Source organism: Rhineura floridana, chromosome 3 (assembly GCF_030035675.1).
Source record: "Rhineura floridana isolate rRhiFlo1 chromosome 3, rRhiFlo1.hap2, whole genome shotgun sequence".
In the NCBI taxonomy this organism is placed as follows: domain Eukaryota; kingdom Metazoa; phylum Chordata; class Lepidosauria; order Squamata; family Rhineuridae; genus Rhineura; species Rhineura floridana.
The window spans coordinates 109900037-109920252 of record NC_084482.1 but is presented as its reverse complement, the minus strand read 5'-3'; the positions used below and the strand labels follow the sequence as shown (position 1 = coordinate 109920252).

General features: G+C 42.0%; 1 long non-coding RNA gene across 1 annotated transcript; it reads left to right on the top strand.

Annotated features, from left to right (window-relative positions):
* Positions 1–1196: 1196 nt before the first annotated feature.
* LOC133380296 (uncharacterized) lies at positions 1197–19097 on the top strand. Its single transcript, XR_009761416.1, has 3 exons — positions 1197–1380; positions 18643–18773; positions 19034–19097. It is a non-coding gene; the product is annotated as an uncharacterized LOC133380296 (long non-coding RNA).
* Positions 19098–20216: the final 1119 nt, after the last annotated feature.

Genomic DNA, 20216 nt, shown 5'->3' with positions numbered 1-20216 from the left:
AAGCCAATGGTGCACAGAAAAAGGTTAAAATGTTTAAAAAAACAACAGCCTCCACCAGCACTGCTGCTCCATAGAATCATAGAATAGTAGAGTTGGAAGAGCCCTGTAAGGACATCCATTCAAGCTGAGAGATCCACCTGTCTTTAAACGGAAAAAAAAAACCCCAGTGTTGGGAGATTTGATCATGGTTCTTTCATGTAATGCACTGAGTTTATTATGGTCCCTTGTGAAAACATCTCCAGGGACTGAGCGAGGGAGAAAAGGAGGGTTCATGACTGATTCCAGTCAGCTGGCACTTTCCACAGAAACCTTTGGTGCTGCTATGTGTTCTTTTTTCTTTTTCTTTTGAAAAAGGACAGTTATATACGCATTAAACATGGTGAAACACTTCTCAGGTAGCCTCACCACTCGGTAAATCTTAATGCTTGTCTTCTTCACTGATAATTGAACTACATACCTGAAGCAGATGTGAGGTTAAATGTATAGTCAATACAGTCACCTATAACTGAAGTGAGTTTTTAGCCAACTTTCAGTGAAAGCAGCCCACGAAAATGCTGTTGAACCAACTGATAAGGAGAAAATCACTCACCATCATCTATCATAAACAACTTAGGCCCCAAATATCTGAAAGACCATCTCCATCCCTATCAACTTTCTAAAGATCTTCAGAGGGGGATCTTTTGGTAGTTCCACTATGCCCAGAAATGTGGGGGATGGAGGCCCAAGAGAGAGCTTTCTCTGTATCAGCCCTTAAATTCTGGAATTAACTCCCCACAGAAGTGCATCTTGCGTATTTCTTGTACAGCTTTCGCCTTATGCTGAAGATACACCTCTTTAGCGCACTTAGCTTTCGCAGTTAAGGTATTTTGTGTTATGGGACCCACCTATTTTGCTAAATTTATATTGTTCTGTTCCATTTTGAATGGTTTTACATGTTTTATAATTGTAAATATTTTATCCATTTTTATAATTGTATATTCTGTTGCTGTAACCTGTCTTTGAAGGTCGGTAAGAAATCTTATAAATAAATAAAATATAATCACAATCAATTGCAGCAATGGACATAATCCCACAGTATGGCTGAATCCTGCAGTTGTAATATTTTATGTTTCCAGAATGGTACAGGAACCAATCTGACTGACATTGCTAAATTAACCGGTAAACTGTCCTTTCCTTTCCCTTTCAGAAAGATTCAAGCAGAGGGAAAGTTATTAAATTGGATGCCATGCTTGACATGTGTCAAAATTTGTCATCAGGTCTCTCGTTAACATTAGCTTCATCTCAGAAGAACCTTTTGTTCATACATCCTGGATTTTGCATTATTGCAATGAACATCGGTGAAAGATTTGCCCAAAGAAAGGTATAATTAAGTACAATGAGGTAAGAACCTATCTCTTAACTACCTCTAACAAAGCACTGTTTTTTACAGCAAACCAATATGTATATTGATAATTGTTTTACACTGATCTATATGCACTGTTTAGGGATTCTTTGATTAAGCGGTTTATACAATTTTTATAAACAGACAGATAAGCGGTTATCAGATTAATCTGTTTCTTATCATTATTCATAATTTGTTATCATTACATCAGGCACTGATATAGCACAAAGTTTTCCAATAGGTGTCACTATAGTGCTTCCTTATTCGGTTTGGAAATCTGCTCTTAATAGGCTTTACTAGCTCAGACTTCAAGCAAATTCATTTATATAGCTGCTTAATAAAGCCACACAATTTTCAAAGGCTAATTCTCCCATCACATCTCAGTAGAAGACTAAAATAAACTATTGTATTAAGGCACATTCTTATTTCACAGGGAAACAATACAGTTTTAAAAATGTGCCCCATTAACCCACCTCCATGCAGTACACAAGCTATACTTCTTTCTAATTTCCCTCATAACCAATAACAATAGCTAAATTGAAGAGTAAAAAAAGATAAAAAAATTATTCTTTTAAAAAAGGCAGAGACGGAACACTAAATGAGGCTAATAGAACCATAACACTATAAAGATATATCCCCATATGTTTTCAGGTATTTGCTCCAAATGGAAATTATCGGGAAATTATCACACATTTGGTACATTACCTTGTAATTTAAGCATATATGTCCTCTCAGAACATTTGCTTGGCTTATACAAAGTAAGCAGACTGCATTCCTTTGATACCTAGCCTTTTAAAGCTCATGCCACTCATTTCAACTCTGTTCAATGTGCTGTGCTGTTGTGATGAGTCCCAATCCTACAGGAAGCCACTGAGAAGTTTGACTCAGAGGGAAGGCATGGAAACACTTGTCTAAGAGGAAAAACAAGCTCCGTTGAACAGTATTCCTGTGCAGCTTGATGAGAAACTGCAAGATAGAAACGCTACCTAATGAGACTTGGGAGGGGATGCTATCTTGGGAGTGAAGTGATATTATAAAACATACTGGAAGTCTACATTTTTTAAAGAAGCGCCCAATGATTTTATTTTAAAGTAGTTAAAGTCTTACATTTTGTTAAAGACTGATTGACATGCTATTAGAAAGTATTTCTACTACCCTTCTGTTGATTGACACTAAAGATGTATGGCCAAACAGCAACTCCAAAGGACCTATTTTCATTTGTCCAGTTATGGAGTGACAATATGTTTTGTACTTTACATAGGAAGCTGCCTTGTACACAGGGTAGAGACACATTTACTGTTGTGCCAGTTCCTACCTCTCTTTTCTGAAAACGGTGGTACATGATGACACTAGTCAAAACTCTGCCCTTTTTACTCTAAGGTTTTGGGCACAGCAATTGCTTCAAAAGTAGTCAGAATGATTTTTTTTGCTGTGTTTTGAAGCGATACTGACCTCTACTGGCCACACTTCCTACCCCACTGCTGCCTTCAGACCTTTCAGGAGCACCCACAGCAAAGCATTGGGCCAATCACTGTCTCTGCCTGAGCCTGCAGCAAAGCATTTCCATTGGCCACACCTGGAAGACAAAAGGGTCGATCTTCCAATCAGTTGTGAAATCTCCCTGAAGCAGAATAATAATAAAAAATGCACTGGAGCTGATCCGATGAGGTTTTAAAAGTAAAAAGGGGGGGGAGTTTGACTAGCATCATGTGCCTCTGTTTTGAAAAAAGAGAGACAGAGATGCACTGGAACTGGCACAATAGTAAGTGTGTTTCTACCCTAAATCCTGGTGGGATCAGTTCGAGTGTTTGTTTTTAATTGACAGATTTAGCAATTGAGGGTAGAAACCTGTTCTGCGGGTTCCAATGCGTCTCTACCCCTCTCTTCTGAAAATAAGGGCACATGACACTAGTCAGACCCCACCTCTTTTTACTGGAAAAGCTGGTGGGAGCAGCTTGAGTGCGTTTTTTGAAAAATTCAGCTTCAAATAGATTTCACAACTGATGAGCAGATCAACCCTTTCTCCCTTCAGGTGTGGTTAATGGAAAAGCTTTGCTCTGGCAACTAGTGTGTTTACTGCCTAATTTGCAGATCAACCCGTTACCCCTCCAGGTGTGGCCAATGGAAACGCTTTGTTGTAGGCAACTAGTGTGCCCACAGCTACAATCAGACCACTGGTCTATCTGGCTCAGTATTGTGTACACTGATGAGCAGCAGCTTTCAAAGGTTTCAGGTAGGAGTCTCTCCCAACCCAATCTGGAGATGTTGGGGATTGAACTTGGGACCTTCTGCATACAGTAGGGCCACGCTTACCGGTGCTCCGCTTCCCGGCGTTCCGCTAATGCGGCGGCTTTCCTTCCTTCTTTTAAAGCCGCTTTTGCCGCTTTTGCGGCATTTTGCATCCTTCTTGTGTCATTTCTGCGCAACGCGCCCGATTAAAGTCAATGGGGTTCTGCTTTACGGCGATTTCCGCTTTACGGCGGGGGTCCGGAATGGAACCCGCCGTATAAGAGGGCCCTACTGTACCAAGCAAATGTTCTACCTTGAGCTATGGCCCTTCCTTTTCGTATTCCGTTGTTGGAATATAATATAATCACTAATACGCAAAAAACCTTGCGGTTTAAGAATGTACCTATAGCCCACAGATATTTCTATCAAACTTTAAAAAGCAGGGAAATTGGGCAGCTATAGTGAATGCACCAGGGGAGCAGGAGACCTGACCTCCTGTCTGAGATATTGTACTGCCCTATAAAGTTGTCAAAATGCAAACACAGTTTGGGTTGGTCTTTCACAGTCCAATCCACTTGCTGTGTAGCTTGGAAGAATTTGGTAACGTGCCTCTGAAACCAAGAAATATTTATTTATATATACAGGGAATAACAAGATTACTTAAAGGTATTGTTTAACAAGTGTATGGTTTCATCAGATGCGTACTCTTTATGTTTTTAGCCGTCAATAACCTGTCTCACTACCCGTCTAATTCAAACCAACCCCAACCCACTAATCATCAACCAACTGCCTCAATAAAAAAACCCTTCTCAACTGTCATCCTCTCATTTATACCTTCAGACACTCAAACGCTCAGCCAATCATAATACAACATTCTCCAGTCTTCCAGCCCATGTACTACCCCCTCTCACTCAGTCTACTTACCATATATACTCTATTAAACCCGCACATACCATATTTACAGTATTATAAATACAGGGGCATCACAGAACACTCTTAAGGGCTTCATATAGATGTTAAACAGCATCAGGGACAAGATGGAACCCTGAGGCACCCCACAACACCAATGCCAGGGGGCCGAAAGGATAATCACCCAATGCTGTTATCTGAAAATGACCCTGGAGATAGGATCAGAACCACTGTAAATAGTGCCTCCAATACCCATTTTACCAAGTCAGCCCAGAAAGACACTATGGTCAATGATCAAATAAGAATAACAGGGTCGCACTCCCTCTTCTCCTGATAAAGGTCATCCATCAGGGTGACCAAGGCCAATTCAATCCCATAACCAGGCCTGAACTCAGATTGGAATGGGTCAGGATAATCTGTTTCATCCAAGAGTACTTGCAATTGCTGCACCACAACCCTCTTGATCACCTTCCCTAAAAAGGGGGTATTTGCAACCAGGTGGTAGTCGTAATAAACCAGTGGGTCCAGGGTAGGCTTTTTCAGGAGTGGTTGGATCACCGCCTCTTTCAGGGTGGCTGGAACCACTCCCTCTTGCAACAGCACATTGACCATACCCTGGATCCACTTGGTCATACCCCTTCGGCAAGCTTTAGTAAGTCAAGAAGGGCAAGGATTGAGAGGACACGTTGCTGGTCACACCGTCACAAGCACCTTGTCCACATCATCAGGCCACATCAACTGAAACCGTTCCCAAGAAGTTGCAGCAGATGGTGCACTGGACACCTCACTGGGGACTACAGAAGATGTGGATGGGGCATCAAGATTGCTATGGAGACAAGCAACTTAAACCTCAACGTGCCTTGCAAACAATTCACAGTGAGCCTCCAAAGGGTCTAAAACTCAGTTTCTTGGAGTTGATGTCAACAGACCCCTGACAATACAAAAAAGCTCCACTGGATGCTACTTGAGGATGTGATGGAGGCAGAGAAGTGGACCTTCTTTGCCGCCCTCACTGCCACACTGTAGGCATGGTTAAGATGTTTACTTGTGCCTGATCAGCCTCACAGCATGTCTTTTGCCGCTTGTGCTGTAGCCGTCATCCAGCCTGTTTCATTGCCCTTAGTTCATTGGTGTACCAAGGTACAAACTGGGTTCCACAATGCCAGAAAGGGTGCTCAGGGGCAACCACGTTAAGAGCGCGATGCATCTTGCTGTTCCACAGCATGACAAGGGCTTCAACAGAGTCACTTGCTCTATCTACTGGGAACTCCCCCAGGGCATTCAGGAATCCATTGGATTCCATTAGTCTCCAGGGGCAAATCATCTTAATCTGAAGGGGAGGATTGGAGCTATAAGTCTAAACTTCACCAAGAAGTGGTCTGACCACGACAATAGGGTGACATCTACCACCCATCTCCAGACCACCCCTTCATCTGGAGCAAAAACCAAGATAAGGGTGTGCCTTGCCCTTTGTGTCTGACCGGTGATACCTTGAGACAGACCCATGGTCATTATGGAGGCCATGAACTCCTCAGCCAGAACACTAGAGGCAGCCTCAGCATGGACAATGAAATCGCCCAGAACTATCATTCTGGACTTCTCCAATACCACAGCTGAGACAGTCTCCACCAGTTTGGTCAGAGAAACTACTGGGCAGCAGGGTGGACAATACACCAGCAGCAACCCTAGTTTACTGTCTCCTTGGCTTGGCACCAGGTGCAGGCCCTCACAGTGAGCTCTAAGACAGTACAATCCTATGTTTATTCAGAAGTAAATCCCATTAAATTCAATGGGATATTGTCCCGGATAAGGGCTTATCTATACAGTGGCTTACTGTGTGTTTGCTGCTGCTTGCATCTCCTTTTAATTTGCATTGTTCACATGACATTACCGGCAAACAGAAGCTATCACACAGTTTTCCCTCTGTAAATACATACTAACCTAATCCTCTGATAATGTGAAAAGTGAAAAATTATGTTTCCACTCAGCTCCACTTGTGGTTGCAGATGCTTACTTTTGATGTTTTCAGGTGGGTGTGTCAGTCGTTACTTTTTCAAAATCCCTTTCCACACCCACTATATCCTCCCTCCTTTCATTTTGTTTCCTGTGGGTTGACAAGCAACTTTTGGTCACTCTCCTCAGTTCTGAGGCAAACAGTTCTGGAATTCTGCAAACAGCCACAAGGGGCAGACTACCGACAGTGTTCTACTATTTAATGCAACAAGCAGCCCCACTTCTTGGCCAATGAATGGTGCCTCTCTTTTTCTTTTCCCCTGACTTTTGTGCAAAAGTGTAATACTGCTCAAACAAAGTTTTGTACTTTTAGCTGTATCCTAGCAACCATAGGCAGTGAAAATACAGATACTAGCACTTCCATTTTTTTTTTTTAAAAAGTAATATACTACAGCTGGTAGAATAAACTGAGCATTCTTGGTTCCCTAGCAACCAGAGGGAATGGAAATGTAAAATTAGAGGGTGTGGTCATTAGGAAACTCCTTCATAGAGGTAGGACTGCTGGTGTGAATGGAAATGACCATGTTTGCAACTAGCATTAAGCATGCACTGCAGATGGTGCAAATAGAAAACTGAGGTAAAAACAGCGTCTTTAGTAATGTTCCCATGTGGATAAGCCCTATGTTCCCATGTGGATAAGCCCTATGCTCCCATATGGGTAAGCCCTAAGTGGGTGTAGCAGCCTTCCCCAACCTGGCCCATAGTCAGGAATGATGGGAATTGTAGTTCAGCAGCATCTGGAGGGCACCAGGTTGGGGAAGGCTGATGCCTAGGATTGCTGCTTAAAATCATGTTATGTAGTTAATGTCCTGGGCTAATATGCAAAAAAGCCTTGCAGTTTAAGAATGTATGTACCTATAGCCAACAGATATTTTTTTATCAAACTTTAAGAAGAAGGGAAATTGGGCAGCTATAGTGAATGTACCAGGGGAGCAGGAGACCTGACCTCCTCTCTGAGATATTGTACAAATTTGTAAAAATGCAAGCACAATTTGGGTTGGTCTTTCACAATCCAATCCAATTCCTGTGTAGCTTGGAAGAATTTGGTAACATGTGCCTCTGAGCGTATGGTGAGCGGTAGCAACATCTACAATCAGAACTGCATCTCCAAAGAAGGAGAATTACATTTTTGTATGTTTGTTGGTGTTCTTCTTACTTTGCTTCTTTTCTGTGGTACTACTGTTTCTACAGAGAATCTAACCTAGAAAAATTATATTTCTCTCATTATTCATCCTAGAAATGTGTCAAATTTATTTTTATTAATTTCAAAGCCTTTTTATTGGTCAGTGTCATATGATGGTGAAGACAGCCTTTTGTGTTTCAAACTGGAGGTTATATTCTGTTTCGGGTGCATTAACAGTTAAATCTGAAACCACAGTTTGATGTAAAATTAGACTGATTACAATATGTTGCTACTTCAGCGATGAATCTAGCTGTTGGAAATAACAAACTTGGCCTGCCTAAGATCATTAATTGATTGATTGATTGATTAATATCCTGCCCTTCCTCCCAGTAAACAAAATACTTGTTTACACATATATTTTTTTGGGAAACGTTTACTTCCACTCCCCAAGTATGGCTTTTTTTCCATTTAAACTCTGTTTTATTGTATTGTAGTTATCAACTTTTGAAACATTATATAGCAGTAAGGCCCAACATGGTAAATGATATGCTGATTGATTGTTGAAGTATTTGGTAAATATTTTTGATAAGAATAAGAGAACTTTTAAATTTAAGTTTCAGTTTGCAGATTTTCGCTTTTCATGTGTTGTGAGCTGCAAAATCTGATCCAGCTATACTATATATCCCACTTCTGGAGACTGTCAGTCCCTCCTTACACCCCAATAAACAACCGCTGTTATGTGGCATCCATAGACTGAGGGCCTACCCAAGAAATTTAAGTTAACTAAACCTCTGATCTAGCCCAGTATTCTGTTCTTACAGTTTCTCACCAGATGGGAAGCCCATAAGCAGGACATGAGAACAATAATACTCTTTACTCTCTACAGGGCCGGCGCCAGAGGACTACCAGGTTCGGCCCTGGCTGAGGGCCCCTGCAGCCCAGAGGGGCCCCTCCTTAGGGTGAGAGGGTGGCCCTCCTGTTCCGTGATCTGCGGCAGTGTCAGGTCCCTCAACCCAACTCAGCCACTGATTGCAGAGAGGGAGCTCCCAATCACCACCACCCAATACAGCCAGTGCAGGCTTCAATAAGCCTGCCCGCATACCCACCTACCTCTCCTGTCAGTGTGAATGCTGTGTGCGCATGCCTGCCATCACCCAAGATGGCTGTGGGGCTTCCCTAAGGGGCTGACACCCCCAGCACCATCTTGGTTGATGGCAGGCATGAGCACAATGTGTGCTCATCATTCACATGACATGAGAGGTAGGTAGGGTTCATGGGCAGGTTAATTAGCCCCACACTGCCTGTATTGGGGGGTATTGGGCGACAGCAGTGGGAGCCCAGGGCAGGCTGGTGCCCAAGGCCCAGTCATGTCTGGTGCTGGCCCTGACTCTCTATCCTTTGATGATCAGCTCCAGTGATGCTAAGGGGTCAAGTTCCTCAAAGCTCATGACCCTCCTCATAACTGCTGGTGGGAAGAAACATCAAGTTAGAGTGGGGTAACAAACTCTATTGTAGCAGTCACCAGCAGGCCTGGACAGTCTAGCTGGATAAGCTGAGTGCCCAAAAAGGCAAATTGGGATCCAGACAGTTGCTAGCTAAATGGGGCATGCAACACTCTATCAGATTTTATGGATGTATTTATATATTAGGTATTTGGTCCAATCTGTGAGTCTGCTATCAGGCATGTTTTTTTCTGCAACATGGTGGCAAAGTTTCAAAAGAGGCTTCATATTAGACAAGAGAAACTACAGTAAGTAAAAGCCTAAAGCAGGAGTGGGGAACCTCAGGCCCAGGGATGAAATGTGGTCTACCAGCCCTTTCTATCTGGCCCTCAGAACTCTCCCCAGGCCAAATCTCTTATTGGCCCTGCTCCTCGAGTGCTTTTGCCTGGCTGAAATGGGTCCTTGAACTGTAATAATGTTTTTACTTCCCTGGGTGGAGGATGGAGAGATGGACAGAGGTGTATAGAAATTTCTGACTTTTGCATAGCTGGAATATAGAGTATTGTACAAAGGTGAGAGTCACATCTGTTGCTCCTCCTCCTTTTGTCTCTGACTCCACCCATTTTTTACCCCAGGCCCTACCAATCACTGCCATGCAGCCACCAGAAGGTTGCCCAAAAGGGAATGCAGCCCTTGGGCTGAAAAAAGTGGCAATCTGTTTGAAGTTGAGGATACTTTCCAATGTAGTTGGTGATAGGGTGGCCAGGTGCAAAAGATAACAGGGCTCCTGCACCATTAACAGTAATGCTGAAGAGGGAAATACCAGGTGTAGAGCTTGCATAACAAGTTACAGTGGCAAAATTCCCCTTTTTTCTACACAAGAGCTTTGACCTCTTTTGTATCTGGTCACCCAACTCTGTGATGTGGCACATAGAAGGCCTTCTGTTCAAAACAGTCAAAATACCCCACTGCTCTTGCCCAAGCTTGTGAGCATATATAAGGTAATACTTTGGATCCTGTCTTATATTTGCTATTCTTTAAGCCAGAGGTGCACTAGTTCTGTCATAGCTGCCCTCCCCAGTTCTAGCCTTCTTCTGATTTCTTGACTATTGTCTCCATTTTGGTTAATGACTATACTGAGGTATAGATAATTCTTGACAAATTCAATGTTATTGTCAACTGTAAAGTTACATAAATCTTCTGTTGTCATTACTTTGGTTTTCTTGACGTTCAGCTGTAGTCCTGCTTTTGTGCTTTCCTCTTTAACTTTCATCAGCATTCATTTCAAATTATTAATGGTTTCTGCTAGTAGTATGGTACCATCTGCATATCTTAAATTATTGATATTTCTCCCTCCGGTTTTCACACCTCCTTCATCTTGGTCCAATCCTACTTTCTGTATGATACGTTCTGCATATAGATTAAACAAATAGGGTGATAAAATGCACCCCTGTCTCACACCCTTTCCGATTGGAAACCAGTCAGTTTCTCCATATTCTGTCGTTACAATAGCCTCTTGTCCAGAGTATAGGTTGCGCATCAGGACAATCAGATGCTGTGGCACCCCATTTCTTTTAAAGCATTCCATAGTTTTTCATGATCTACACAGTCAAAGGCTTTGCTGTAATCTATAAAGCACAGGGTGATTTTCTTCTGAAATTCCTTGGTCCATTCCATTATCCAACATATGTTCGCAATATGATCTCTGGTGCCTTTTCCTTTTCTATATCCAGCTTGGACATCTGGCATTTCTCACTCCATATATGGTAAGAGTCTTTGTTGTAGAATCTTGAGCATTACTTTACTTGCATGGGATATTAAGGCAATTGTTCGATAATTACTAAATTCCCTGGGATCCCCTTTCTTTGGAATTGGGATGTATATTGAATGCTTCCAGTGTGTGGGCCGCTGTTTAGTTTTCCATGATTCTTGACAAATTTTTGTCAAAATTTGGACAGATTCATTCTCAGTAGCTTGTAGCAACTCTATTGGTATGCCATCTGTTCCTGGTGATTTGTTTCTTCCAAGTATTTTAAGAGCAGCTTTCACCTCGCATTCTAAAATTTCTGGTTCTTATCATACGGTTCCTCCATGAATGAATCTGTCATCCTGGCATCTCTTTTATAGAGTTCTTCAGTGTATTGCTTCCATCTTCCTTTTATTTCATCTTGGTCAGTCAGTGTGTTCCCCTGTTGATTACTCAACATCCCTACTCTTGGTTTAAATTTCCCTTTCATTTCTCTAATCTTTTGGAATAGGGCTCTTGTTCTTCCCATTTTGTTGTTCTCTTCTATTTCTATACAATAACTATTGTAATAGTTCTCTTTGTCCCTATGTACTAGTCGCTGTATTGTTGCATTTAGTGTTCTGACCGTGATTCTGTCTCCTCTTGTTTTTGCTTTCCTTCTCTCTTTAACAATTTTAAGCGTTTCTTCAGTCATCCATTGAGGTCTTTCTCTCTTTTTAACGAGAGGTATTGTCTTTTTGCATTCTTCCCTGATAATGTCTCTGACTTCACTCCATAGTTCTTCTGGTTCTCTGTCAACTAAGTTTAAAGCCTCAAATCTGTTTCTTATTTGATTTTTATATTCTTCTGGGACGTTATTTAAATTGTATTTTGGCATTATGATTGCTTTGTTGTTCTTCTTTAGCTTTACTCTGATTTTCAATACGACCAGTTCATGATCTGTACCGCAGTCTGCTCCTGGTCTTGTTTTTGCAGAAAGAATGGAACTTCTCCATCTTCTGCTACCAATTATATAATCAATTTGATTCCTATATTATTTGGTGATGTCGACGTGTACAGTCGTCTTTTTGGTTGCTCAAAAAATGTGTTTGCAAGAAACAAATTACTGGCTTCACAGAATTCAATACGTCTTTCTTCTGCTTCATTTCTGTATCCTGAGCCCAATTTCTCCACAATTCCTAGTTCTTCTCTGTTCCCTACTTTTGCATTCCAGTCCCCCATGATTATCAGCACATCTTGTTTTGGTGTGTGATCAATTTCCTCCTGTACTTCTGCTTAAAATCCCTCTTCTGCGTTTGCCGTTGGAGCATAGACTTGGATGATGGTTATGTTAATAGGCTTCCCGTTTAATCTCATTGATATCACCCACTCAGACCTTGCGTTGTAGCTCCTAATTGCTTTTGCTACATCACTCCTCACTATTAAAGCAACCCCATTTTTTCTTAATTTCTCATTTCCTGCAAAGAATATTTTGTAGTTTCCTGATTGAAAATGTCCCATTCCCATCCATTTTAATTCACTCACACCAAGTATTGTAATGTTGATACGTTCCATTTCTTGCTTGACAATTTCTAACTTTCCCTGGTTCATGCTTCTGACATTCCATGTTCCAATTGTGTCCGTCGTACAATTCTGGACTCCCATTTCGCATCTGTGCACATCACCCTCTGGGCTTCCTTTTGCTTTGACCCAGCTGCGTCATTAGTCACAGTGCTACTCGTATTTGTCCTTTGTTCTTCCCCAGTAGGTCGTTGAGTGCCTTCTGACCTGGGAGTCTCCTCTTCCAGCACTATCTCATGTTGCATTTTGGATACTCTGTTCATAGGGTTTTCGTGGTAAGAGGTATTCAGAGGTGGTTTACCATTGCCTTCCTCTGAGTTTGGATGCATCTGGTGTCTCAGCTTTGACCATTCCGCTTTGGGTGCCCCTGCTAGGAGTCTATTCTCTTGGTCTAGACTCCTGACGGCATTGCTCTCAGCTTCTTCAACATTCTCACGTTAAGGTGTGCATCCTAAGGGGGGTAAAATGATTTATATGCAAGCAAAGTTTATGAAGTACTACAGATCCACATAATACATTTAAACCACATCCAACTCGCATTTAAAGTGCATCAATTCCCCCAAAGAGTCCTGGGAAGTGTTGTTTCCCCCTCACAGTTATAGTTCCCACCACCCTTAACAAACTACAGTTCCCATGATTCTGTGGCAGATTCATGTGCTTCAAATGAATGTTGACTGTGCTTTAAATGAATAGTGTGGATCTGCCCTAGTATACTGTGCATTCATTAGTGAACTGAAAAGAACAATTTTAAAAGATACTTTTTTAAATGGGGCTGTAGCTCAGTGTTAGTGCACATGCTTTGCTTGCAAAGGTCCAAAATTCAATCTCTGGAAGAGACTATTGCCTGGAATCCTCAAGAGCTAATGCTAGTCCATGTCATCAGTACTGAGCTCAATGGTACCAAATGGCCTGACTCGGTATAAGACAGATTCCTTTGTTTCTAAAAGAGGAAAGACCCAAGGGCCACAGTGACTCCAAAATTTATTTATGTATTTTATTTATAACATTTGTACACTGCTTTATTGGAAAAAACCTCAAAGCAGTTTATAGAAGGAATTAAAACAATAAAATTATTGGCAGATATTTAAAAACATTCAAAATAATAAAACCAACAATGAGTTAAAAACAGATAAAAAACACAATAGCTTCTATATTCCTGGGTGGACTGCCTTCAAGTCGATCCCGACTTATGGCGACTCTATGAATAGGGATTTCATGGTAGTTTACCATTGCCTCCCTCTGAGGCTAGTCCTCCCCAGCTGGCTAGGGCCTGCTCAGCTTGCCACAGCTGCACAAGCCAGCTCCTTCCTTGTCCACAACTGCCAGCTGGGGGGCAACTGGGCTCCTTGGGACTATGCAGCTTGCCCACGGCTGCACAGGTGGCAGGGCACATAACCCCTGAGCCACTCACTGTGGGGGTGATCTTTAGCTAGCCCTTAACACCCAGGAGACACGAGCGGGGAATTGAACTCACAGACTCTGAACTTCCAGCCAGGGTCTCCTCCCCACTGTGCTATACTAGCTGTCTTACATTCCTGGGTAGGCTTGCCTAAACAAAAAAGGGTTTTGGCAGGTGCTGAAAAGAGTGCAATGAAGATGTTTGCCTAATGTCAATAGGCAGGGAGTTTGAAAGCGTAGATACTGCCACACTAAAGGATCAATTTCCTACAAGAGCAGAACAAGTACTATGTGGAACCCGTAACATGGAAAGCACACCTTGAACTTGGCCTTGTAGCAAATTGGCAAGCACTGCGGATTTCAGTGCAGAGGTATTATGTGCTGATAGGGTCTCACTCATGTGAGCAATTGTGCTGCAGCCTTCTGTACTAACTGCAGCCCCCGGATCAGATTGTGCTGCTTGGGGATTTCTGTGATCTTGGCTGACTGGCTGCCAGAATTTTTTTAGGTTTGGTTAGGAATCCCGATTGTTTGTGGGATGCTGAGTTTTCTGTCTTACTCATAGGAATCTAGATGTAGTTGGTATGGTTTTGCATGCAGGAAAACATCACTGTTTTTCCTTTTTCTTTTTCTATTTGCATTTCATTTACCTCTGACCTTACTTCCTTTCATCCATAGAAGCAACAAAAGTGGTTCCATATGGTCAGCTCAATCCCTTTTAACCTACTGATGATGCATCTTGTTATTTGCATGATGGTTTATTTCTTGCCCCATAGTGGTAATAGAGAATTCACATACTGGGAAGTGTGGCTTCAGTTGTTCCCAATCTACTGCTTATGAAGGTAGACCAAACTGTGTTTTCTCTCTGTCAATTATTACTCAATGGAATTGGGTTGGTTGTCAAAGTGAGTTTATAGCAGCCCACAGAGTAGGCAGGAAAGAGTAGAGACTTGTCTTAACTCTTACTCATTTCCCAAACCTCTCTCTGCAGTGAAGAGTCAAGTCTGTAAAGAAGTTTGGAGCAACCACATTAAAAGGCAGGCAGGGCATTCCAGGCCGGGAATTGCCAATTCTGCTTTCATATGGATATCTTTGCAGAGAATCCCTAGTCAAGTCTTACCAACAGCACAATCCTAACAATATCTACTCAGAAGTAAGTCCTATTTTCTATGGGGTTTGGTCCTTTAGTAAGTGTGTTTAGCATTGCAGCCTTCAGGACATCCATCTTTACTCCTGAGTGCTCCCATCTAGCATCTCCACAACACTAGGCTTTCTTCCTTCAATGGCCTCCTGGTGACTGATCTCGCCAGAGGGCACTTAAACCCTTCTTGCCAGAAGCAAGTAGGCTAGATTAAATGTTCCTTACCCAGGCTCTCTAAGCATGTGAGAAGGAATGATCCTGTTGCTTCAGCTGGAAGTAGAAACATCCTCATTTAGTGAAGATTTCTGTCTTAATTTCCAATCAGAGAACTTTTTTGTTTGAGTGGTATGCTTCAAGCAACTGTGGTTGACACTTAATGTATCATGCTTAATGACATCACCAGGGCACGCCCCATGACATCACTAGGTCCATGAATTCTCAGGGTTTGGGATGCTTCTGACCTGGCAACCCTAATTGCAACCCCCTCTTATAAAATAAAAATACAAAATTTTGATATAGTTTAATTGTTGGGGTAAATTAATCTATTTTGTAGCCCTCAGTTCCTATGAATTTACTTTGGTTTACCATGTTAATGATTATATGAATAGCATCAGAGCCTGGGACCTTCCACAAAATGTACTGAGAAATAATTCTCATTTTTTGCTTTTTCTGTTGGCTTCTCTACTTTAATGTTTTCACGAACAAAAAAATATATGTGTGTGTGTGGGTTGAAGCCATTCATTCCTGTCATTTGCAAAGATCTTTGAAAAAAGCATTTCAAATAAAAATTTCAGTTCTCCACCAGGATTTTCTACTCACATAGGAAGCTGCCTTATACTGAGTCAGATCCTTGGTCCATCTAGCCCAGTACTTTCAACACTGACTGGCAGCAGCTCTCCAGAACTTCAGGAAGGAGTCTCTCCCACAAGGTCTCTCAGCTTCAGTCCCTGATGGCACCTCTTCTACCTGGAGATGCCATTGGGGACTGAACCTGAGGGACCTTCTGCATGCAAGGCAGATGCTGCAATGGCCCTTTCCCTGCACTCACAACTTACTCAAGTGTGCTGAGATATTAGGAGGCATTCTAGAATTAATCTTAAACTCCTTATTGCCACATGACACTGTTATATCAGAGCACCAGGACAAGCCAAGGACAGAACAGTAGATTAAACGCTGCCCTTTTAAGCAAATACTATTTTTTAAAAAGTTAAAATTCCATTTCTTCAAAAAAAGGCATTCACAATAATTCAGCTACAATTCACTTATATGTTAAGAAGTGTATATAGTGTACAAAAATGACACTAAAGGATACCTCCACATCATAGGGCTTACATGCAAAGAAACCTTCAGATACTGTAGACCCATATAAACGCAGATGCAACACAATACTCCAGCATGCCTCAGTCCATCAGAAACCCTCATAAAAATGTCTATAAGAGGAATCACCTTTGATGTCTAGTGCAGAATAAACACACAGCACTGGTGGAGATTTAATGCTATTAGTATTATGAAGGACCGAAGAAAGGGGCTTTTCTAGGGACAAACTATTAGTCTCTGAACCTGCCCTGTTACTACCAAGCATCATAAATGTACAAGTTTCCAAGTTGAAGAGACACATGGTAACTAGGACCTCCTGCCAGACCTGGTTTCAAATCCCTGCTCAGCCATGAAGCTTGCTGGATGGCCTTGAGCCAGTAACTGTCTCTCAGTCTAACCTACCTCACTGGGGTGTTGAGAGGATAAAATAGGGAGGGGAAAAAACATATTTGGGGTCCTTATAGAAAAAACAATATATCAATGAAAATAATAATAGGAGCTTCCCAGCTACAACTGGGGTGGTGGGGAGGCAAGGGGGGGAGAAAGGGAATTTATATACAAAAGCCCCAGGACAGATCTGAGCAATGGAAGATTGCCTGTAAAAGGAGAGGGAAGGTCTTAACTCTCTCTCTCTCTCTCTCTCTCTCTGATCAGTGAGGCAAAGGGTACGAGGGGGTGGGGAGGCAATAATTATTCTGTTATTAAGGCTGCAATCCCTGGAAGTAAGACCCATTGAACCCAATGGAGCTTACTTCTGCGTAGACATTATTGGATTGCAGCCTAAGAAAACTAGGAAAACCTTCTTACCTGCCTTGCAAGCTCCATAGCTCACTCTTAGGCTTAGGGTTGCCAGGTCCATGGCCTGAGACTGATCCTGTATCTTTAGGAGAAGAGAAAGTCAGCCAAGTGCAGGTGTTCTTGCAACTCTGTAATGGGAAAAACCACAAGGTGAAATTCTCCCTTTCCCCCTTTCTCTTCTCCTAAAGATACAGGATCAGTCTCAGGCCATGAATCTGGCAACCCTACTTAGGCTGCAATTCTAACTGCACTTACCTGGGAGGAAGCCCTTCTGAATTCAACAGGGCTTACTTCTGAGCAATAGACATATTTAGGCTCTTTTTCAGCACCTTTCTCCTCTCAGCATTGCCTCACTTCTGCTGCTACATGCCAGTAAGCTCCATCCCTCCTCCCATGCCTGAAACTCAGGACAGGCGGGGCAGCTCCTTAGCAACTGTCCTAGTGCTTCTCTTCCCTGGCAGCCATGCAGCTGAACAGAACAGACTCTTGCTGTAGAGGTGGTGGGCTTGCCTGCACCACTGCCCGCTGATTCTCTCCTCTGCTGCTAGCCTGTGCTTATTCCGGTAGGGCCCCCTGGAGCCCTGTGTGAGATCCTGGGCCCTCAGGCCAGTGCCCCACCTGGCCATGTGCTAGTGTTGGACCTGATGCGAGTTCCTTGAATTGGGCCTGGAAACAAACTAGTGCAGCTGTTTTAAAAGAGGAGATATGCAAGTTCTAAATTGATCTCTTGCCAGTAATGTGCTGCTGCATTTTGGACCAGCTGAAGTTTCTGAAATGTCTTCAAGGGCAGCCCCATGTAGAGTGCATTGTAATAGTCCAGTCTGGAGGCTACCAGAGTATGGAGAACAGTGGCTTAGTCATCTCTGTCCAAGAGGGGCCATAGCTAGCAAACCATCCAAAACTGGGAATAGCCACTTCTAGCCATCGAGGCTCCTTGAGGATCCAGTGACTGTTGGATTCAGGAGCATCCCAAGCAATGTGCAGCCCTGTCTAGCCTTGTTCTAGGGGAAAGGGTGGGATATAAATGTAATAAAATAAAATAAAACAGGCAGTCTTCCAAACTTCTAGACTTGAGGACTCAGCACACTTAACACCTCTGTCTTTTTATTCAGCTTCAGTTTATTGGCTCACATCTAGTCCATCACTACCTCCAAGCGCTGGTCTAGCACTTCAGCAAACTCCTCTCCTGAGACAGATGGAACAGGGAGAAACAGCTGAGTGTCATTCTCATAGTAATTTATGAAAGGAGTCAGCAGAAGATTTCTTGTTGTTGTTACAGACATAAATAAAAGTCTTACAGACATGAAATAAAAGTTGTGTAGGAAATTAATATGAATCTGAGATGTCGTTTACCATGTGTAAGGAATGCACGTACATCAGTTAATCAATTTGTTCATGGCTGTTAAAAGCAACCTTTGGTTATCAGAGGCACAGGAATCTGCCTCAGATGAATAGGTACCTGTATCTGAAAATGTATGATAATGTAACATCAAAATGATAAATGCTTTTGTTGCAAAAAGGAGTACCAATTTTGGAATCATTTCTAGATTCTGATCCTATATGCATCTCTGTCTCCCACTCCAGGTAGATTTTGAAGCATCTTCTTGAGTCATTTCTGTGGCTCAATGATTGCAAAACATTAATTTCAACAGCTTGCCAGAAGTTCTCTTGTGTTGTTTTGCTTGATAAGACAATGACTTCCAATACAATATCAGGTCAGTGCCTCCACATTCTGATTTTCCTGGCCTAATGAATTCTTCCACAATAACTGATGATCTGCACCAATTCTGTTATTTTATTATATTTGACCAATAACTGAGCTGGAACAATAACTGAATAATACTGAAGTTTTCTATTTCTCATTCTCAATTGTTTTTTTAAAAAAGCAGCAAACAAATCCTGAGGTTTTACAAAATGTTTTACTTTATCAAAGTACAACAATGTAAATGGTATTCGTTTTTCTTTACAATTTCAGGTCACATAAAGTGGAGGCTTAGTCATATGAGTGTACGCCTAACCCTGAGGTGTTTATGTCTTCTGGAAAAACAAATAAAATCATTTTCAATGTCCTGTATTAGCTTTATGGTCTTGTGTTCCTTCTTACACACTTCAGTGATTCAAACCATCCTCCAGTGAGATTTTAAGGGGAAAAATGTGTATTATTCATATACACTGGAAGAAAATGTTGTTACCAGGGCTGTGGAATCGGTACATTAAACCTTCGACTCCGACTCCGACTCCTTCATAAATGGCAAATGTATATTAATATTGATATTAATATGAAGTTGGAGTCGGTACATTTCTACTAACTCCGACTCTGACTCCACCCAAAATTGCTTCTGACTCCATGACTCTGACTCCACAGCCCTGGTTGTTACAGTGACTAGGCAGATATTTCCAGAAACTAACAAATGGAATGTGTAAACTGGAATTAATAGGATGAAGAGGAAATGCAAAGATGACAAGACATTGAATCTTAACAGTTGGATACCAATTACTATTCTCACTCTTGAGCAAACAGAGCAACTTGGTGGAGCTGTCCTTATTCGACCACTTCAGGAAGGCAATTCAATTAATGATTTTCTGTCACTTTCAAATAGCAAAATAATTAAAAGAAAAGTTTCACCTGAAATAATAGGAAAATGTCACCCTTTCACAGAGGGCATTCCCAAGCTTCATTTCCCACCTTCCTTATTATAAAAATAAACTTGTCTACCCTTTGGTAAATTGAATAGCTGTTATCTTTCTCATATGCCCCTAAGAGGACCCTCATACGGAATGTATAGAACATAAAAGGGATTCTCTAGAGCAGCCTTTCCCAACCAGTGTGCCTCCAGACGCTGTTGGACCACAACTCCCATCAGCCTCAGCCAGCATTGCCAATGGTCAGGAAAGATGGGAATTGTGGTCCAACAACATCTGGAGGCATACTGGTTGGGAAAGGCTGCTCTAGATTATAGAAACAGCTTTAAATAGCCTAGATTAGGAGTGAGATGAAGCTAGACATCATCCAACCACTGACTGTTTGTTTCTAGCTACCTGGGCAGTGATGTCACAACCTGGAGACTGTACGTCTCTTACACAAAACTGTGGTTGTGAAAGAAGATGCAGCCACCCCTTCTCTCACATAACTCTTCTTGTAATCCTGACACCAATCT